This window comes from Pistacia vera, unplaced genomic scaffold (assembly GCF_008641045.1).
Source record: "Pistacia vera cultivar Batoury unplaced genomic scaffold, PisVer_v2 Contig574, whole genome shotgun sequence".
In the NCBI taxonomy this organism is placed as follows: domain Eukaryota; kingdom Viridiplantae; phylum Streptophyta; class Magnoliopsida; order Sapindales; family Anacardiaceae; genus Pistacia; species Pistacia vera.
The window spans coordinates 278,396-296,380 of record NW_022196417.1 but is presented as its reverse complement, the minus strand read 5'-3'; the positions used below and the strand labels follow the sequence as shown (position 1 = coordinate 296,380).

The 17,985-nt window shown below is 36.0% G+C and overlaps 1 non-coding gene across 1 annotated transcript; it reads left to right on the top strand.

Moving 5' to 3' along the window:
* Nucleotides 1-16,330: 16,330 nt before the first annotated feature.
* LOC116109179 lies at nt 16,331-16,436 on the top strand. Its single transcript, XR_004124740.1, has one exon. It is a non-coding gene; the product is annotated as a small nucleolar RNA R71 (small nucleolar RNA).
* The last annotated feature ends 1,549 nt before the right edge of the window (nt 16,437-17,985 follow it).

The window sequence follows — 17,985 nt, the reverse complement described above, 5'->3', positions numbered from 1 at the left end:
TGTAATGTTTGTTTGAATAAGTTTGCCCGAGGACGTGCAAAAGCTAAGTGTGGGGGAATTTGATGGGAGTGCAAAATGTCATATTTACCCCCCTTATGTTTAGTCTTTTATATGTTTTGTTGCCTAAATGATACTCATTATTATTCTATTTTGATTTAGGATGCAAATGGAGGCGTTAATTGTAAAACGGAACTAATTAAGTGAATTCACAGTTTCGACATTGTTTTGTTATCGGACATACCCCCTCATCCGAGCTCCGATTGAGATATTCAAGATGCTGTGGAACGCTAAGAATATCTATAACTTTCATGTTTTGAGTTTTGAGATACTCACTTTAAGGTTGTAATCGAGCTTGAAATTGACGTATCTGCACTGGGACTCCTAGAGCATTCTGCCTTGCCATGCAAATCAATTGGGAAATTATTATTGGAAGGTTTGAGACATGTGGCCGCCAGTTACAGCTCAGAATCGCCACTTTCCATTTTATTTTAGGACTTTTATCTTATTATCAATTAATTAGAATTAATTAGGATTTTTATATTTAGGATATTAGAATATTTCTTTTAGGAGTTGAGTGGATTCAAATACTTGAATTGGATTTTTGTTAAGGGGATCAGATTAGGTTTTGAAAAACACACCACACCTCTCTCTTCCTCTTTCGCAATTTCTCTGTCTTTGAGTTTTTTTTTGGCCATGAGCGGCTAAACTATTGAACTTGGTCGAAGGAAACGGAGACCTCGGAATCAACCAACTGGGTGGATCTATCATTTTTTTTAGTGTTCAATTTTCGTGTTTGAGTATTGAATGTTATTCTGTGCATAACTTCATGATTGATCATTTATTTACTAGGAGGCCTCAAGTGGATTATTGTAGCATCTACTGCTAAATTTGATATCAAATCCGCAATTGTTTGATCCCTCTAACTTGTGAAGCATTAGGGTTAATAATTGGCTACGTCAGAATTAGTAATCTTAAGAGGAACATTCAACTAAATTAATACAACCGCTTGTGTTTGTGTTGTTTAGCTTCATCATGATTCTCTAATTCTAAGGCTGCCATTAGATTAAATCTTCAGCCTTGTCTAGAGTTTTTTAATGGTAAGATTATTAAGATCGCTTGTTTCCTAATTAATTACAATTAAGGAGAGATAGGAAAATAGTTCCCACGGTGAATTTTAAAGCAAGAATTGATTTTTTTGCTCAATGATCAGTTGTAAATTCCGATGGTGGTGATGTTTACGGAGACCAAGTTTTGTTTTATTAATTTGTTCGATTTAAATTGTTTTGTTTTGATTTTTGCCAAGACTGTTTTCTGTTTTTCCAAAAACCCCCAGCTTTGTTCACATCATCAAAAAATGCGTAGACGCTCTTAATGGGATCGACCCGTGCTTATCCTATTTACAGTTTAGTAGTTAGGTTAGAAAGGTTTATCTTGGTTGCCTACGACAGCACCCAATAAGTAACATTAAGTATTTGAGAAACTACCCTAAGTTCAAAAGTCTTTTTAGAGCTCCATTAGCAATTTTCAAAGGTGAATCAACCTCACACTAAAGAGTTCCCAACAACAATGATCAATTGACAAAATTATAGACAAAGTCTTGTCCGCCATCCTTGAGCAATTGCAATGATGAATATGAGGAAGTCAACAAATTTTTATAAGAATTTCAGAAAAAAATAATAATATTACATTTGTGAAATAGTGAAATATCTTAAACATACTATAATAAAATAGTGAAATATCTTAAACATACTATTATAGACTATATTTTCTAAATATTGTCGTCAAATTATTTATATAAACATATGTAGAAGCATAACAAAAGTCGAAAAATGTTTCTTATTTTTTATATTACAAACTCACTAATAAGTAACACAAAACAAAACAAGTTTAAGCTTTAATAAAAAAACTTTTTATTTACCATGCACAAGCACTAAGGATTTTCAATTTTTTTGGTTTGAATATAAATATTATTGTAGAGCATAATTAATTCAAATTGAGTTGAAAGTTGAATTTTCAATCATTTTCTTCTACAACGTTTACAAGCATTACATAGTTAAATTTTAAAACTTTATAACATCCATAAGTTTACTCTAATAGGCCTATTTTTTTTTTTTTCTCATTTAAGAAAAAATTAATATATGCTAGATTTAGACTAAATATTTTGTAGATATCTAACAAAATCAATAAATTCTAATCTGTACTTACCAAAAAGGCCATTTTTGCTGGTAGCAAGAAAAATTTGTTTTCGATCCTTATATCCAAAAGCTTGGTCCACTTCGTGTTGTAAATTTTGGCGAGTCATCTCCTACAAAAACCAAGCCATATCAGTCTGTCCACACATAGCTACCCTTGTCAATAACAAGTTACTTCATCATCTTTGATGCTAAGAAAACTGTGATCTTTTGCTAGCAATACTTTTGCAATCTCAATACTTCCAAAAATGACAACACTTGCAAAAATAGTGTATTCATATGACCCTTCAACTCGTCCTAATTATAAGGGCGTTCAAAATCGGATATCCAATCTGGTATGTTGTTTTTTTTTTTTTTTTTTTCCAATCTAGAAATTTGGATCAAGGTAAAAGCTGATTCAAATCAGATCCAGTTTGTGTCTAATTTGGTTTTGAACCAATCCAAATTTTTGGTTCTGTTCAAGTGGATATCCAGTTTTGATCCGAATTTGAAATGCTAAAATTACAATTGTGCCCCAGTTGTAGAAAACACGAAATATATGCTGGGAAAAAAATCAATTTGCCCAAGTGAACAAAACATGAAACAAAAATTTGTTTCTAAGAATAAAATAAACATCGAAATCCAATTAGAAACCAAAACAAATCCTTAACAATATGGTCTAGACCTTCAAATTAAAGAGATGATATTAGTGCATAGGGCTGTAACTGAGACGAGTTTTTGTCTAATCGAGCTCGGCATGACTGCTATAGTGTCAAGCTCAAGCTTAACGAGCTTGAAAAATCAAACTCAAGCTCAAACTCGACACTGAAAATTCGAGTTCAAGCTCGAGCTTGTCGAGCCAAGCTCGAGCTCGAACTCACAAAAATAAACCCTCGACAAGCTCGAGCTCGAACTCACAAAAATAAACCCTAACATCTAGTTATTCTACATTTTCTTATTTTGTCAACTACAAAAGGGAAAGGTACGAGCATTAAGAAGGAAAGCAAAATGATAAATATTTGGAAATGCACACTAGGTGAAATCAAATATCAACTGCACAAATCGCAACCATAGTTTGAACTTGGTTGTTGTGATATTAAAGAGATGAAGAAAAAAAGTTAAAAAAAAAAAAAAAATTTGTTTACCTNTTGATTGAATGCTAAATCTGACGGCCAAGGTTCTCCAACAGTATGAGTATAAAAGAATACCCTTCAGTCAAATTTCACTGCCTTTACACTCTTTTTTTGTAATTGAATTCTTCTCTGTTAGGGTTTCTGATTTTTGTTTTCTTATAGACTTGTAATCTGGTGCAATTGTTGTAATCATGTTTGAGGGTTGCATTTCCTTCAAGTTGTGAGGATTCGAGTTAGTATTCTCATATAGGAAAGGTTACGGGTGAGTCTTTGAGAGGATTACAGGGAGTGAGTGATTTGATTGAGTTCAATTTGGTTGTATTTGTAACAAATCTTAATCTCTAGTTTAGTGAGCCCCAAGTTTACTGGAGCTTAATGTGGATGTAGCTTATCTAATTTGGGTAAATGAACCACGGTAAAAATTTTTGTCTTCTTGTTTGTTTTTCAGTTTGATTCTTGATTAATTGTGTGAAATTGGGTGTTTAGAGTTTGGGAATCGTGCGATTAACACAACAGTAGTATCAGAGCTAGCTGGGTTTGTCGATTTTAGGGTTTACTGTTTGAAATTCGGGTTTGGTAAATTTTGGGGGTTTCTTGATTAAAAGATCCAGAGCAGTTTAGGGTTAGGAAATCCACAAAATTGAGTCTCTATTCTTGAAGAAACTAGAAATTGAGCGTAATCCCTAGGTTCTTTCTTTTAGAGTTCACTAAAACTATTACCTGTTTCACACAATGTGCACCACATGAGTTGAGATTGCACAGTACGATGGTAAAATCGATTTCAACACTTGGAAGAAGAAGATGAAGGCGTTTTTGTCACATAATGATGCGGCAATTTCACTAGAGAAGGACTAGACCAAATGGCCTGAGAAGAAGCTAAAAAAGAAAGCTAAAGTCGATGAGGAAGCAAACAACCTCATCGTCATGAATCTTTCTGACAACGTATTACAAAACATAGATGGTGTTGAGACACCGATTGCTCTCTAGGGTAAGCTTGAATCCCTTTATGCAATTCAATTTGCTCCTAATCTTGCTTATTTGAAAGGTGTATTGTTTTCTTACAAAATGGACAATGCTAAGACTGTAGAAGAAAATTTAGATGAGTTCTTGAAGATGAACTTTGTACTCAAGGGCATCGATCAAGAACTTAGTGAATCAAGCTTAGCCACGATCCTTCTAAACTCCCTTTATCGAGGAGTATTTGGTTATTAAGAATGCCCCCAATACACTAGAACAGTTCGTAGCCTAGATTTAATTGCATTAGGATTAAAGGCTAGAGAATTAGAGCTTAGGGTTCAAAAGAAAAACAACAGTAGTTTGTTTGTAAAAGGAAAAGGACAGTCTAGGAAGTATGGGAGTAACTTGTACTTTAACACTGGTTCTAGGAATAAAAAGAAGGGAAAGAACACTCATAAAACTAAAGGAGAGACAAGAAAATGTTTCTTCTATAACAAAACTGGACATTTGAAGAAAAATTGTTATGAGTGGATCAGAAAACAAAAACAGAATAACATAGAGAGTAATTTAGCCTATAGTAAGAATGACATTGAAGAATCTAAAGTCTTGATTGTGTCTAGGTTAGAAAACATAGAGGAATGGGTGTTGGATTCTTGGTACTCATTTTACATGAGCCCCAATAGAGATTGGTTCTAGGATTTTGAAGCTGGTGAGCTAGAGACTGTGTATATGGGCAATAATAGTGCCTGCAAGGTCAAGGGAATTGGAAATATAATTTTAAAGCCGAATAATGGTAAATCAGTAAAACTGACTAGGGTAAGATATATACCTGAATTAAAAAGAAACCTGATCTCTGTAGGAACCTTAGATGAGTCAGGTTATTGCTATAAAGTTGAAAGTGGCTACCTAAATGTGTGTAGGAATGAAAATTTGGTTCTCAAAGGGGTTAAACGTAATGGTCTCTACATCTTATGTGGTAATCACTATTCAAATTATGTTAACTCTGTATTGTTTACTACTAACCTTACTGGTACAAAGAAGTGGCACCTCACAATGGGCCATATGAGCCAAAAAGGGTTGGAAATCTTAAGCCAGCAATGTATGTTTGGTAAGGACTCTATTGACACTCTGAATTTTAGTGAAACTTGCATATTAGGTAAACAACACAGGGTGAGTTTCCAGAAAAGGACTCACCTTGCTACTAATTGCCTTGAATACCTCCATGTTGACTTGTGGAGGCCTGAAAAGGCCAAAACACATGGAGGAAGTAGCTACTTTCTGTCTATAGTTGATGACTATAGCAGAAAAGTATGAGTTTACCTACTTAAGACCAAAATGAGGCCCTTGCTAGGTTTAAGAGTTGGAAATTGTTGATAGAAAACCAGACAGGTAAAAAAGTCAAAACCCTTAGGACTGACAATGGACTAGAATTATGTAATTATGAGTTTGATCAGTTCTGTAGTGACCAAAGGATATTAAGACATAGGACTATTAGGAAGACCCACAGCAAAATGGAGTGGCTGAGAGAATGAACAAGACTTTGCTAGAAAAGGTTAGGTGTTTATTGTTCACATCAGGTTTGCCAAAATTATTTTGGGGAGAGGCCTTTAACATATCTGATTAATAGGAGCCCTTCAAGTGCAATTAACTTCATGTGCCTAGAAGAGAAATGGTCTAATAGGAAGCCCAACCTAGGTCATCTTAGATCACTGGTGTGTGCTTCTTATACACACACTAGTGAAGGAAAGCTAAAACCTAGGTCTCTAAAATGCGTATTCCTAGGATACCAAGAGGGAACCAAGGGATATAGGCTGTCTGAAAGAAATGCACCAAGGGTCAAAATTATTATTAGTAGGGATGTAATTTTTAATGAAAACCTGTTTCCTTGTAAGACTTATAATAATAATGCAAGTGCTTCAACAAGTGATACCATCAGCCAAGACCAACACCATGGAACACAAATTGAGGTGGAGCAGGTTAGAGGTTAACCTAAGCTAGAGAATCAAGAAGAAGTACTTGCAACACTAGATTTGGAGCCTGAGCTAGAGGATGAACCAGTAGAAAATCCGGAACTATCCCAGCATGAATCACTGTCCCAATACCAACTAACAAGGGATAGGACTAGAAAAGAAATCAGATCACCTGCTAGGTATTCATATGCTGACTTGATTTATATTGCTTTGGTTGTAGGTGTTGAAATTCAAAAAGCTAAACTAGATAGCTATGATGAAGCTATAAGGTCCAGAAATAAAGATAAATAGCAAGTTACCATGGAAGAGAAGAGGCACTCCTTAAAGGTAAATGAGACCTAGTCCCTGGTACCTTGTCCTAGAAATCAGAAACTAATTGAGTGTAGATGGTTATATAAGATAAAGGAAGATATGAGTCCCTCTAATCCTCATAGGTTTAAAGCTAGACTTGTAGCAAAGGGCTACACACAAAGGGAAAAGGTAGATTTCAATGAAATCTGTTTCACTGTAGTCAAATATAAGACTATTAGAATCATGTTATCGGTAGTTGCACATCACAATTTAGAATTATAGTAGTTATATGTAAAAACTACGTTCTTGCATGGTAACTTAGATGAAAAGATCTTCATGAAACAGCCTGTGGGCTTTATTGATAGCAAATTCCTTGATCATGTGTTTTTTTCTCACAAGTCTCTATATGGACTCAAACAAGCCCCGAGACAATGATATAAAAGGTTTGATACCTTTATTACTAGTATTGGCTTTAATAGGAGTGAGTATGATAGTTATTTTTACTATGATTTGAATCTGATATGTCTGTATACTTACTTCTTTGTGTGGATGACATGCTATTAATTAGTAAATAAAAATCAAGGATAACTGATTTAAAGTCTAGGCTGAATTCTAAGTTTGATATGAAGGACCTAGGGAGTGCTAAGAAGATCCTAGGGATAATGATAGACAGAAACAATGAGGAATATGAACTAAAACTTTAGCAGTGCTCCTACTTGTTGAAACTGGTTTCCAGGTTTGGAATGTTTGGTTCTAAGATGGTTTCCATGCCTTTAGCTAGTCACTTTATGCTTAGTAAGACGCAGTGTCCTAAGTCTGATGTTGAATTAATTAGAATGGAAAAAAAATACCTTATGCTAATGCTATAGGATCTGTTATGTACGCAATGATCAGGACTAGACCTGACATGTCCTATGCAATTTCTCTTCTTAGACGATTTATGTCTAACCTGGGTATAAAACACTAGTCAGCATTGAAATGGTTATTAAAGTACATTAGTAGCTCAATATACGTTGGGTTGGAGTATAAGAAAAGAGGAAATTTACTTGATCTTGTGGGTTTCATAGATTCTGACTTTGTAGGGGATAAGGACACAAGAAAGTCTACCACTTCATTCTACTTCACATTGGGAGGAAATTGCATAAGTTGGAAGTCACAGCTTCAACCCATTATGGCATTTTCTTCCATGGAAGCAAAATACATTGCTATGGCAAATGTATTCAAAGAGGCATTGTGGCTTAAAGGGTTGCTGTCCGATATAGAGTTGATTGATAGAGAGGTAACAGTTTTTTCTGGCAGCCAGAGTGCAATCCACTTGAGTAGGAATCCAGTCTACCACGAAAGGACAAAGCATATGGATGTAAGGTTCCATTTTGTAAGGGATTTAGTGACTCAAGGAGTCATAGACCTGAAGAAGATACCAACAGAAGACAATCCAACTGATATGGGCACCAAAGTATTAACTATCATAAAGTTCAAGCACTGCTTGAACTTGCTGTTTATAAAATAGGTAGCAAACTATAGAGCTGAGAAGGGTTCTTGGGAGGTAGCTACACTAGAAAGATTTGAACTGAGCAGGGAGTTTTGAGCTTCAAGGTGGAGAATGTTGAAGTTTGAAGTCCAAAACGATGTCGTTGGGCATGACTTAAATGTTGTCGTTTTAAAGAACAGCTCTAAGATTGATCCTGATCGTTGATTGCATGCTAAATCTGACGGCTAAGGTTCTCCAACAGTACAAGTATAAAAGAATACCCTTTAGTCGAATTTCACAAGCATTACACTTTTTTTTTTTTTTTTTTTTTTCAATTGAGTTCTTCTCTATTAGGGTTTCTGATTTTTGTTTTCTCATAGACTTGTAATCTGGTGCGATTGTTGTAATCGTGTTTGAGGGTTGTGTTTCCTTCAATTTGTCAGGATCTGGGTTAGTATTCTCATATAGGAAAGGTTACAGGCGAGTCTTCGAGAGGATTATAAAGAGTGAGTGATTTGATTAAGTTCAATCTGGTTGTATTTGTAACAAATCTTAATCTCTAGTGCAGTGATAATCCGAGAATTATACTATTTTTATTAGGCTTTTAGGCTGGATTTTAGATACTTCTTAGTTCATTTATGCCTGAATTGCTACTTAATTCTTTACATTTTGTGTTTCAGGCCAAAATGGACATTTTGAGCAAATAATGAGCGAATTGGAGTTTCTGGACTCAGAAGTAAGCGGATCTCAGAAGTTGGGAGAGTTCTGAAGCAGAGTAAAGCACTATGAAGCTTGTTTCCATGGGAGAGCATCGAAGATTGAAGATTCAAGCAAAGAAGCAAGCAGAGGGCAATTCTGTAATTTCAGAATTCTTCATGAAGATTCGCTGCGGCGAAGTTTGTTCTTCGCTGCGGCAAAATGAGTCATGCTCAAGAGTTACTTTTACTTCGTCGCCACAGCGAGATTTCTTCTTCGCCACGGCAAAGTCTACAATTTTCAGTTTCGTTAAAACGCGCAGTTTCATTTTTAGGCAAAGTCTTAGGTTTTTTGGCGAGGTATAAAAGCAAAACTTTGCCATTTTGAGAAAGGATCGTGTTTTCCTTAGTCTAGAGCAGCTTTTTCATCTTCTTAGTTTAGATTTGGCGAATTTGTGTTGAAAAGTGAGAAGATTTGGGATTGAATCTGGTGGATTCTTCAACTAGGGGAGATCTCTTGTCTTTTCTCTCATTTTATCATGTTGAACTTTGTGTTTATTGTTTTTCTTGCTTATTGTATTGATTTAGCTATGAACTAACCCATTTTGGGTTAGGGTTTTAATGTAGTTCGGATTCTCATGGATTGAGCAATTGATTTTTAGTATTTTCATATGCTATCACAAGGATTGTGTGGTTATTCTGGATTTATTGCTTTTAATTGATGAACATGATGAGATTGAGAAATGAGTCATGTTAAGCTTCTTGGGTAATCACCATTTTAGTATTAAATGCTAGAGATAGATTTAAGAATCAATGAAATCAATCTAGGATTCTAGATGCTTAATGAGCTTAGAACTATTAATCTTCAAATTGTTGGGTACGGAATTTTAATAGGGAAAAGTAGGAAAACATAGCCTGAGAAGGTATGTTTACAATTTAGAGAATTCGATTTACAATCAATGCATGTGAATATGGAAATAGCATAATCTGTTGGTTTAATCCATAGAGTCCAAATGAAGTCAAAACCCTACCCTTTGTTTTAAATTGATATTACTTGTTTCTAATCTTCCTTTCATAATTTAGTTTTGAATATTTAGAAATTTCTGTTTTAGTTTTAAGTTTAATTTTCTCCTATTAATCCAAACAAATTCGATTGCTCCAACTTGAAAACAGTAGAAAACCTAGTGCTTAGTAACCAATCCTTGTGGGAACGATACTCACTCATCACTTTATTACTTTGTGTGACTAGTGCACTTGCTATTTATGTATGTTGCAGTAAATACGCATCATGCAGTGAGCCCCAAGTTTATTGGGGCTCAACGTGGATGTAGCTTATCCAATTTGGGTAAGTGAACCATTGTAAAAATTCTTGTCTTCTTGTTTGTTTTTCAGTTTGATTCTTAATTAATTGTGTGAGTATGGGTGTTTAGAGTTTAGGAATCTTGGGATTAACACAACATCCATTTTTCTTCTTGCTTCTCACTTAACAAACCATAATAGCACTGATGAAGAAGTGTTCTTAGTCAACTGCAATCATGGAAAAAAAAAATGGGCTCTAGAAATTTTGAAGACCAATGGCTGGCCAGAGTGTTGAAGCTGGACATGCCACCATATAATAACACTTGACAAACCCACAATCTCCAACCTTGCCAAATCCTTTTTTCTTCTTTTGTTGTTGGTGTTAGGAGCAAATGAAGGAAAAACAGATAGGTTTTTTGGTATCGTCAGTGGGATTGAGTATTGTTGTGGTATTGATGGAATATGGTCATGTAAATGATGAGTGAGGACATCATTTACATCACTATATTTATATTTGATGATGATTCTTGCATTATAAAAACCATTTAGTCAATGATTACTTATTTTGAGTTACAGGTTAGTTAGATGCAAGAATCATTTAGTCAATGGTTAATTATTTCAACTATTATTTTGCCGATGTAATATATATATTTATATTTTTCAATTGATTAATACATACTATTACATATTTTTGTAATTTTTGGAAAATATATATTTGCCACAAGAAGGAAAACAACAAAATTAGGGAAGACAATAAATAAGAAGCAAGACAACAAAATTGTGGAAGACAATAAATAGGAAGGACGACAACAAAATTGGGCAAGACAATAAATAGGAAGGAAGACAACAAAACTGGGTAAGAAAATAAATAAGAAGAAAGACAACAAAATTAGGGAAGACAATAAATAAGAAGGACGACAACAAAACTGGGGAAGACAATAAACAAGAAGGAAGANGTTGAGCGACTGAAACATGCGAATAGACCACGACGAAATAAAACTTCACTGCGGCGTATTACGTTACATGATCACGTAATTGCGCGATTTGAGCCACGACAAAATAAAACTTCGATGGAGTGTGAAAGCATCATAAAATTGAGAAATGCGCATTTGGGCCGCAACATAATAAAATTACGCCGTGATGTGAAAACAACAAAGTAGCGCATCAAATCATAAAATTGCATGATTGCGCCATGGCACAAATGCGTCATTAGTGCGCGAGTTGCTGGTTTTGCGCCACAGTGTAATAAAACTTCACCGCGATGCATATTCGTTCCTGCTATGAGCCGTGACATAATAAAACCATGCCATAGCATGAATGCTACTCTAGCATTTTTATAATGTTGGATCAATGCGTAATTCTACAAATTCAAGAGGGTAATTTTATAAATCAGCCCACCCATTCAAAATTTATTTTTTTGAATGTATGCAATAATTCTTGTTTGAAAAATTGCATGGTGCCCGATACATGAGCCTTAGACCTATGGTAAATGTTTTAAAGTATATTTTTGGGTATGTATGATAGTAAATATTTGAAATAGGGCTTGCGTGCCCTTTCTTTCTCCTCCCTTCTTGATGTACATTCTCTTCTCATCTTTTTCCCTTCGAATGTAACTCAAGGTTTCTAAATTTATTGATGTAAAATTAGTGTAGAATTAATTTCACTGTATGTATTTTGTAATGTACTTGAAGATGAAGCAAGGACGAAGCAATCATACTTGAAGACTCAAGATATTTATTATAGGATCCCTAGGTGACCCACCGATTCCTCTCAATTTGTTTATGACTTCATTGAGGATGACAAGAAGAATACCCTTTCTAAGCTTCTAAATATGTTGAAGACTACTGAGTCAGGCATGAAAATGTTAGAAACATTGACATTGGTTGAAGCTCTCTCAAGTGAGAAGGAAAATGCTCAAAAGTTATTGGAAGAAATTGTTATAGATAGGAAGAGCACTTGTCCTCATTGTGGGAATCCCAACCATTAGAAGAAACATTGCAAGGCCTTCCTAGAAAAAAGGAAGAAGAATATTACTTCTTCGTTAGATACGTCTCTTGATTGAGATTAACTTCTCATGTCAACATCTTAGGTCATTGACATAGGATGTGGTATTCACTTTTGTTATGATGTGTAGGGACTACGACAAAGTAGATTGCTCGCCGAAGAGACCTACCAGGTGGAAATGGAGCACGTGATGCTGCATTAGCTCTAAGATCTTATCGTTTGATTTTGCCTACAAGCTTGTTACTTGGAACTTGTGGATTATTATGATTGTTTCTTCAGTTTCTAGAAATTATATTTCTGTGCCACTTAGGACAAGTAAGAATATTGCTTTACCAAAGGATTGTTGTCCTTGAGTATAAATGATATTCTTTATGAACTGTTTCATAATAAAATGTCGTTAAAATAGACAATAATGATATTCTCAAAATAACTCGTTAAAATAGACAATAATGATATTCTCAAAATAACAACTATGTCAAGTGTGGCAAGTTGAGTTAAACATATGGCGTGCTGTCGTAGGCACCCAGAATTAAAACCTAAAAAACACATGTAGTAGTGTGAGTCAGGATCATTCCCACAGAGAGTGTCTAGCTGAATTATGTTATTAAACCAGTATGGGTGGATTGAGTTAAACAAAACATTTCGGGAAAACAACAATTCAAATTAATCAATCAATCAAAATACAAAACCTTGGTCTAGTCACCATCCACCATTGAAATCTTTCATTTGATCATCGATACAAAAATCATCAATTCATACCCTGAATATTCACCGTGGAACTGTTTTCCTATCTCTCCTTGGTTTAATTAATTAAGAAACAAGCATCTAATTAACCTTACTACTAAACAACCCTAGACAAGGCCTAAAGATTTAATCTAGTTGTAACATCTACTGAAAACTGTACTGCATGCATAATAACAATAGAAAAGTTGGGCCCAAGTTTTCTTTTCATTACATTCATGTGTCTTTTATACATAAAGAGTACTGTTTACAAAAAATGTATTTTAAAAGACAAAACAGGGAAACGTGTAGCTATTCCTCATTGCTTGCCGACGCCCCTCCGACCGCAACATCACCTAGAACCTGCATCCATAAAGGAAAATAACGGGGTGAGCACAAAATAATGCTCGTAGCAAAACTCTCTATCTGTCTGTCCCCGTATGATAGCTCTAATTCTGTTCCTTAAGCTATCTCTGATTCTATTTCTTGTTTCTAATAACATCATGGCCTCATCTTACCGGAGGTACGGCCGATGGCGTTCACACAAGCACCATCTCACTCTCTCTATGGCTATCGGGTGGAATTCACACAGTACCAACCCGTTCTATGAGATTACCGGTGAGGATCACAAGCACCAACTCGATTCTTTCTAACTATCGGGGGAGATCACCTGGCCCTACCCGTTCTTCATGAATTTTGGGTAACGATCACCAAGCATTTACCCGTCTCTAGTCCTATCGGGTGATGGTCACAAAGCATCAACCCGTTTCTCTACTAAATGTCGGGATGATCACAAAGCATCAACCTACTTATCTATCACTAACCGGGTAGCGTCACAAAGCATCTACCCATTTCTACTACTCATCGGGTAACGATCACAAAGCATCGACCACATCACTCTAAGGCTATTCGGATGATGATCACCAAGCATCAATCCGATTCCCATAATGGTTCGGGTGATGATCACAAACCACATCCAACTATACCACTCTTCTAATTCATTCTATTGTAGCATTTTTCAATGCTCTCTACCCTTAGAGTAATTTTACCCCCACTAAGCTCTCTACTCATAGGGTAATTGCATAAACCATTTCCTTACACTTTCTTAGGTCACTTTTCCATGTACAACTAGTGCCTATGGATGGTTTCTTCACCAATGCACTTATGAGATGCCAACATGCAATGTTGCAAGAATTAAGGTTCATTACTCACACTACAACCTCTATTAGGCATTTCATCAAACAACTCATGTGCACTAAAACTACTATCATAGCCATGATTCTAAAACTTTTCTTAACCCATCCAAATGGGAAAAAACCCCTTCAACAAAGCCACAGAACCTGCCATAGAAAACACTTCCAAAAAGGGATCCATAATACCCCTTAAATTCCATCTCAACTACCTTGCCAAACCAACAACCCATTTCTCAATTTTGCAAGGTATAAACAATCACAAAGCATAAAATCTCTATTTAATCCTTCATACATGCTATATTACATGCACATCACATACATACATCATTTCTATCAAAACCCTAATCAAAAATTCATAAATCTCAACTTGGGTTGGGTTTTACTCTTACCTTGTTATGGAGGGACTTCACCAACTCTTCCTTTCACTTGTTTAGCTTGATTTCTCCCTCTAATCTTAACCAAAAGAATGAAAAAACCCTCAACTTCATATGGGTTAAAACTCCCAAATCACAAACTAAGAATAAATCCTTACCTTAGAAGCCTTAGGTTGCTTTTCTCTACTCCAAATCACTTCAAAAAACCCCTTGAAAACCTTGATCAAAGAAAAGAGAAGTTGAGAGAGAAGAATGAAGAGTCATTTTGAGAAGAGAAATGGGGTTTCTTTGATTCTAATTCCTTTTAATGAAATTAAACACACTCATTCCCATTTTGCCCTTTTTCTACTTTGGGAATTCCATCCATATCCTTTATTCATTACAACCTCACCCCTATTCTCCCTATTCTCCATAAAAATCCTTACAAATAACTCCCCACTTTTCCTGCTAATTAGGGGTAGAATGGTCAAATTGCCCTTAGGAAGAAATATCTAAAACTCATATCAACCTTTATTCAGCCTGTCGCCGCGGCGAAGAAACCTCTGTCGCCGCGGCGAAACTGTCCAGGGAGATTCCCTGGTTTCCACACATCTTCACCGCGGCGAACTCTTCTTCTTCGCCCCGTCGAAGCACGGCAGACTGAACTTCTTCTGTTTTCAACCAATTTTCAGGGCAAACATTCAACACAACACTCATCAAAAATATACAAAACCACTCGATTAAGGGCAAAAGAGGAAACAATAACAACGTACCTCAACGGGCGTTACACTAGTGCAGCCTTAAGACCTAGAGAGATCGTAAGCTAACCACCACAACCTCAAGCATTTGCATTTAATTTATGTTGAGTGTTCTTCTTAAGAATTACTAATTCCTGATGCAGCAAATTATTAACCTAATTGCTTCACAGTTAGAGGATCAACAATTACGGATTTGATACCTAACTTGCAGTAGATTGCAACCAATTAATAACTAGTGGGCCTCCTTGTAATTAACCGCACAATCATTAAAATAGCACAAAAGAACATTCATACTCAAAATATTGAACCTTAAAGAAAAAAAAAAACCAGATTGATCCTCACTTTATTGATTCCGAGGTCTTGTTTCCTTCTACCAAGTTATAAAGTTTAGCCGCTCATGGCCATAATCAAACTCAAAAGAAAACAAAATCCACCAGAGAGAGAAGAGAGGCTGGAATGTTCCTGTCTACAAGAGTTTTTCCTCCTTTTCTTCCTTCATCAACATGCAGAGGTTGCCTTTACTCTGGATCTCCACCTCCTTACCACTTCTCAAGACGATCGCACTTGCATTTTCTCTTGGATTTACCACCATTTGAGAGGGTAATTTCCCCGAACTTTACGCCTCTAACTTACTGATTGCGGTTGCCATCTGTCCCATCTAATTCTCCAAACTTTGAACATTGGCCCTTGTCTCCTGTTGAAATTGCAAAGTATTAGTGGCAAGAGACTTAACAATATCTTCTAAAGACATACCAGAATTAGAAGTTTGGCCCGGTTGTTGTCTTTGGAGTATGGTTGCTCATACTGTTGGTAACTTGGGCGGTTTTGAGTCACAGGCTGATTCACTTGTGGATTCCCATAGCCAAGATTGGGGTGATCCCTCAATCTAGGGTTATATGTGCTCGAATAGGGATCATACTTCCTTTGCGGTTGTCCAGGAAAACCACCTGCTGCATTCACTTGCTCAATAGGCTCCTCTTGAAGAGTTGGGCATATATCAGTTAGATGCCCTACTACCGAACAAATCTCGCAAGCCTTCACTATTTGCATATTACCTACAGCCATTTGATGAACAACAGAAGTTAGACTCGCAATTTGTTGTTCAAAGGAAGAAATATTTACCTCATTATCACGCCTAGCAAGAAGGTCAAGCCTAGTGCCAAATTGTTGAGAATTGGCCGCCATATTTGCAATCAAGTTTCTCGCGGCCTGGGGAGTTTTATCCACCAAAGCTCCTCCACTAGCAGCATCAATCATACTCCTATCAGTGTATGTAAGGCCCTCATAGAAATACTGGATAAGTAGCCGCTCACTAATTTGATGATGGGGGCAGCTTGCACACAATTTCTTAAAACGTTCCCAGTATTCATGTAAGGACTCTCCGTTATGCTGCCTTACACCACAAATTTCTTTCTGAATGTTGGCCGCCCTTGAAGCTGGGAAATATTTCTCCAGAAAAAACCTATTCATCTCGTTCCATGTGGTAATACTCCCGTAGGGTAGATAATAGAGCCAATCCTTAGCCGAATCCTTCAAAGAAAACGGAAAGGCTCTTAATTTAATTTGCTCCTCGGTCACCCCTGTCGATTTCATACTCGTGCAAACCACATGAAGTTCCTTTAAATGCTTGTGAGGATCTTCACCTACAAGGCCATGAAAAGTGGGCAAGAGATGTATTAGTCCAGATTTCAATTCAAAAGTAGTAGTAGCATCTAAAACAGGAAACGTTATGCATAAAGGTGCTTGATTCAAATCAGGGGCAGCAAGCTCTTTCAAAGTTCGATTTCCAGCCATGACATCCTCCTCTTCTAAATGAGAATTGCTAGCAAATTGGGAATCAAAAACCAAATTGATTTCCTTAGAATTTCTTCGAGCTTCCCTCTTTAACCTGCGCAAAGTGCTCTCTAATTCTGGGTCGAATGTTAAATCACCAAGATGAGAGGACCTGGTCATACAACAAAAAACCTCATAAAAGAAATAGGAAAAATAAATGACAAATAATGAAAACTAAGTAGAAAATTAAAGAAAATTAAATTAAATATATTTTTTTTTATGACCAAAAATACAAAAAGGGCCAAAAACCCTATCAAACGTTGTTTTTTGGCCTCGAGAGGGTGGGGCTAGAGCTTTTTCTAGTCTTGCTCAGAATTTCGTTTTCTTTGAAACAGGTACTCATATCACTCCTAACTCCACGAAAAATCTTGCCGTGAACAGTACTGCCAAAAATTTTGTTTTCTTTGAAAAATAACAATAGCAAAATCAGAATCACAAGAACAAAAAAATAAACTAGAATCACTCCCCGACAACGGTGCCAAAATCTGGCATGCTGTCGTAGGCACCCAGAATTAAAACCTAAAAAACACATGTAGTAGTGTGAGTCAGGATCATTCCCATGGAGAGTGTCTAGCCAAATTTAATGTTATGTAAACCAGTATGGGGTGGATTTGAGTTAAACAAAAACAATTTCGGGAAAACAACAATTCAAATTAATCAATCAATCAAAATAACAAACCTTGGTCTAAGTCAACATCCACCATCGTAATCTTTCAAATGATTATCGATACAAAAATATATCAATTCATACCCTGAATATTCACCGTTGGAACTATTTTCCTATCTCTCCTTAATTGTAATTAATTAAGAAACAAGCGATCTAATTAACCTTACTACTAAACAACCCTAGACAAGCGCTAAAGATTTAATCTAGTGGCAGCCTTAAGACCTAGAGAGATCGATGAAGCTTAAACAACACAAACTCAAGCGGTTGCATTTAATTTAGTCGAGTGTTCTTCTTAAGAATTACTAATTCCTAACGCAGCAAATTATTAACCCTAATTGCTTCACAAGTTAGAGGAATCAAACAATTACGGATTTGATACCTAACTTAGCAGTAGATTGCAACAATTAATAAACTAGTAGGCCTCCTAGTAATTAAACGCAACAATCATTAAAATAAGCACAGAAGAACAT